At 47.6% G+C, this 5,000-nt stretch overlaps 1 protein-coding gene across 4 annotated transcripts in view; it reads right to left on the bottom strand.

Annotated features, from left to right (window-relative positions):
* Positions 1–5,000, bottom strand: part of syt14b (synaptotagmin XIVb) — a 27,068-nt gene that overhangs the window by 16,311 nt on the left and 5,757 nt on the right. The window lies entirely within an intron of this gene.

Below are 5,000 nucleotides of genomic sequence, written 5' to 3'. Positions count from 1 at the left end.
TTAATAGAGTGGACAGTGAGTGGACACAGTGTTTAAAAACTCCAGCAGCACTGCTGCATCTGATCCACTCAGACCAGCACAACACACAAATATACCACAGTGTCACAGCACTGCTGAGAATGATCCACCACCCAAACAGTACCTGCTCTGTGAGGGTCCATGGGGGTCCTGACCACTGAAGAACAGGGTAAGAGAGTATCAGAGAAACAGATGGACTACAGTCTGTAACTGTGTGGTTATACATTAATTACTCAGTATCGGTCACTCCTGTCACTGTTTCTGTGCTACAACAACAAGGCCGTCCACATTCCGTTAGCTTTAGCTGCGTTAAGGCGCATGTAGTGGAGAGAAAGAGGCAAACCTCCGTGTCCCGTGTCCTCACTGTAAACCTCTTCAGTCCAGCGTTCAGTCTGCAGATATGGCGATACACCATAATAAACCGCTTCTATCCCTCAGCTCTGTTTCTGATAATACGCTTTACCTGTGAAAGCAGGTGAGTCCGGAACAACCTATCTCTCCCAGCCGTGAATAATTCATTAGTGTAGAGTTAACCTGACACCCTCCATATCCACACAGCACAGCTCAGAACTGTCCACCATCCTACTCCACCGTCACTCTCCAACCATGGTCAGAGCAGCAGGCTAACGTCTCTAAAGTCTCCATAATGAGAGCTGCTGGACTCGAGCAAATTCTCTAATTCAGGTTGGAATATAAAATATCATCTGAGGACAGAGAGATTCCAGAAACATCCGGCAGCAGAAGCTAGCACAAATAGCTTTTAGCAAGCGCTAGCAGCCTTAGTGCTAATGTTCTATAAAGGATTCTTTATTTCATAATTTCCCATTCTCCCATACATACTCAAAACACGGTCTACTTCCAACATGTATTCCAAACACTAAAGTACATTAAACAAAACGAACACTGAACAAACTTTCTAATCAGAGGTGGATGAAGTTCACAAACCCTGTACCTGAGTTAAAGTCGAGACCCCCAAGGTAAAATATTCCTCCAGTAAAAGTAGAAGTTCCTCCCTTTAGACCTCCACTGGAGTAAAAGTACTAAAGTATTTCCCTTCAAATGTACTTAAGTATAAAGTAAAAGTACTAAAAGAGGAATTCTGGCTCTGATGTCCTGTTATCATTTTTATAACCAGACTGGCTTCATGAACTCATTTCAGGTGAAAGTCCTCCAGCGTCTCTCTTGGTAAACCAGTCTTTTAATAGAACGTCATTAATTAGTGACGCTGACGTCTATTAAAATGATCAGAAGCACAAAACACTGAAGGTAAACAGTTTCCATCAGGGAGAACCGAGTGGCTCTGAAATCACTTTTTACACACAAGCAAAGTTTCAGTTTCAGATTTATTTACAACTTCGTTCCAAGTTTAAGTTGAATAAAAACTGGCTTTAAACTCAGGATCACAGATGAGCTCCTTTACTATGTTGATCTGTAGGCGTCTGTTCATAAACATAAACCAGCCCAAACTCATTTACTATAAAATGAAATGGTGTTTGTAGAAATTCAGAAAAAAGCCGCGTCAGTCTCGACTGCATATGTGGACATATTTCTATATTGAGCTCTATTTACACAAAGTTAGGTTAGTTCATCATTTATGTTGAACAGACTCTCCCAAAGTTTTACGCTGCTGCGCTGACGTTGAACCGCGTGCTGCACTGGGTCGGTATGACCAACAGGTCAAAACCAGCTCTAAACAAAGTGACCGCTGGGCCCTGATTGGTGCTCTGGCTTTGCGCTTCTTTCGTTTTGACATGTTACGTTTTTATACACACAGAAACCAAAAGGAACGACAGATTTCTCAAAATGTAGGAGGAGAAAGTCGGATATTAGACTCTGAAATGTAGTGGAGTGAAAGGAAAAAGTCCAGAACGGAGAAACTTCAGTACAGATACACCAAAAATACTAAAGTACAGAAACTAATTACATTTACTCAGTTACTCAGTTACTCAGATACTCAGTTACTGTCCACCACTGTTTCTAATGCAGCTGTTTCTGAATTCTGTGATTGGAATATTGCTCTTATATTTGTTTACCAGTTAAAATTCATGATTTCTTTCAGCTTCCAGAAACTTCCAGCAGCAGATACTGGCACAATTAGCTGCTAGATAAAACTAGCAGTGACTTTTACATACGTACATTTATTTAATAACTTCTAAAACATATTTTATTATTTTAGATTCTAGACAATTCCGGCAAGACCAGAAGCTAGCACAGTTAGCATTTATGCTAGCTAAGGCTAGCAGTGACAAAGTGCACAGTCTACAGTCAGAATATGAATCATAAACAGAACATTATTCATTACATCCTCAATTCTGTGCATTATTATGTGGCATGTGGACTGTTCAAATCTGATTAGGTTACTTGCTGGCCATGTTGTGTTTGTGTTTTGTTGAATTGTTCATGTTGTGGTGTGTTTGTATTGTTGCGGTGCTGTGTTGATTTTGCGGTGCTGTGTTGTTGCGGTGGTGGTGCTGTGTTGTGTTGTTGTTGCAGTGCTTTGTTGTGTTGTTGCAGTGTTGTGTTGATTTTGCGGTGCTGTGTTGTGTTGTTGCGGTGTTGTGTTGATTTTGCGGTGCTGTGTTGTTGTTGCGGTGCTGTGTTGTTGTTGCTGTGTTGTTGTGGTGGTGTGTTGTTGTTGCAGTGCTTTGTTGATTTTGCGGTGCTGTGTTGTGTTGTTGCGGTGTTGTGTTGATTTTGCGGTGCTGTGTTGTTGTTGCGGTGCTGTGTTGTATTGTTGCGGTGCTGTGTTGTTGCGGTGCTGTGTTGTTGTTGCGGTGCTGTTGTGGCGGTGCTGTGTTGTTGCGGTGCTGTGTAGTTGTTGCGGTGCTGTGTTGTGGTGCTGTGTTGTTGCGGTGCTGTGTTATTGTTGCGGTGCTGTGTTGTTGTTGCGGTGCTGTGCTGTTGTTGCGGTGCTGTGCTGTTGTTGTGGTGGTGCTGTGTTGTTGCGGTGCTGTGTTGTTGTTGCGGTGCTGTTGTGGTGGTGCTGTGTTGTTGCGGTGCTGTGTTGTTGCGATGCTGTGTTGTGGTGCTGTGTTGTTGCGGTGCTGTGTTGTTGTTGCAGTGCTGTGTTGTTGTTGCGGTGCTGTGTTGTTGTTGCGGTGCTGTGTTGTTGCGGTGCTGTGTTGCGGTGCTGTGTTGTTGTTGCGGTGCTGTGTTGTGGTGCTGTGTTGCGGTGCTGTGTTGCTGTTGCGGTGCTGTGTTGCGGTGCTGTGTTGTGGTGCTGTGTTGCGGTGCTCTGTTGTTGTTGCGGTGCTGTGTTGCTGTTGCGGTGCTGTGTTGCGGTGCTCTGTTGTTGTTGTGGTGCTGTGTTGCGGTGCTCTGTTGTTGTTGTGGTGCTGTGTTGTTGCGGTGCTGTGTTGTTGTTGCGGTGCTGTGCTGCGGTGCTCTGTTGTTGTTGCGGTGCTGTGTTGCTGTGCTCTGTTGTTGTGGTGCTGTGTTGTTGCGGTGCTGTGTTGTTGTTGCGGTGCTGTGTTGCGGTGCTCTGTTGTTGTTGTGGTGCTGTGTTGTTGCGGTGCTGTGTTGTTGTTGCGGTGCTGTGTTGCGGTGCTCTGTTGTTGTTGCGGTGCTGTGTTGTTGCGGTGCTGTGTTGTTGTTGCGGTGCTGTGCTGCGGTGCTCTGTTGTTGCGGTGCTGTGTTGCTGTGCTCTGTTGTTGTTGTGGTGCTGTGTTGTTGCGGTGCTGTGTTGTTGTTGCGGTGCTGTGTTGCGGTGCTCTGTTGTTGTTGTGGTGCTGTGTTGTTGCGGTGCTGTGTTGTTGTTGCGGTGCTGTGTTGCGGTGCTGTGTTGTTGTTGCGGTGCTGTGTTGCGGTGCTCTGTTGTTGTTGCGGTGCTGTGTTGCGGTGCTCTGTTGTTGTTGTGGTGCTGTGTTGTTGCGGTGCTGTGTTGTTGTTGCGGTGCTGTGTTGCGGTGCTCTGTTGTTGTTGTGGTGCTGTGTTGCGGTGCTGTGTTGCTGTTGCGGTGCTGTGTTATTGCGGTGCTGTGTTGTTGTTGCGGTGCTGTGTTGTTGTTGCGGTGCTGTTGTTGCGGTGCTGTGTTGTGGTGCTGTGTTGCGGTGCTGTTGTTGCGGTGCTGTTGTTGCGGTGCTGTGTTGCTGTTGCGGTGCTGTGTTGCGGTGCTGTTGTTGCGGTGCTGTGTTGCTGTTGCGGTGCTGTGTTGTGGTGCTGTGTTGCGGTGCTGTGTTGCTGTTGCGGTGCTTTGTTGTGGTGCTGTGTTGCGGTGCTGTGTTGTTGCGGTGCTGTGTTGCTGTTGCGGTGCTGTTGTTGCGGTGCTGTGTTGCGGTGCTGTTGTTGCGGTGCTGTGTTGCTGTTGCGGTGCTGTTGTTGCGGTGCTGTGTTGCGGTGCTGTGTTGCGGTGCTGTGTTGTTGCGGTGCTGTGTTGCGGTGCTGTGTTGTTGCGGTGCTGTGTTGCTGTTGCGGTGCTGTGTTGCTGTGCTGTGTTGCGGTGCTGTGTTGTGGTGCTGTGTTGCGGTGCTGTGTTGCGGTGCTGTGTTGTTGCGGTGCTGTGTTGCTGTTGTGGTGCAGTGTTGCTGTTGCGGTACTGTGTTGTGGTGCTGTGTTGCGGTGCTGTGTTGCTGTTGCGGTGCTGTGTTGTGGTGCTGTGTTGCGGTGCTGTGTTGCTGTTGCGGTGCTGTTGTTGCGGTGCTGTGTTGCGGTGCTGTGTTGTTGCGGTGCTGTGTTGCTGTTGCGGTGCTGTGTTGCTGTTGCGGTGCTGTGTTGCGGTGCTGTGTTGTGGTGCTGTGTTGCGGTGCTGTGTTGCTGTTGCGGTGCTGTGTTGCTGTTGCGGTGCTGTGTTGCTGTTGCGGTGCTGTGTTGTTGCGGTGCTGTGTTGTGTAATGAGTGTATCCAGTGTATCTTCAGGCCACAGCGTGTGGAAGTGGAGAAAGTAGGACATGATTATTTAAATCTGAGCGGTTAAGCGAGAGAAGTTTACACACGGCACCTCCTCCAGAAACACAGTCCCAGCTCTGCATTAATGATGAAGCTCG

This window comes from Pygocentrus nattereri, chromosome 4 (genome assembly GCF_015220715.1).
Source record: "Pygocentrus nattereri isolate fPygNat1 chromosome 4, fPygNat1.pri, whole genome shotgun sequence".
NCBI classification, from domain to species: Eukaryota; Metazoa; Chordata; class Actinopteri; order Characiformes; family Serrasalmidae; genus Pygocentrus; species Pygocentrus nattereri.
Note: the sequence above shows the minus strand (reverse complement) of the source record. Positions and strands in the feature narration are given on the sequence as shown.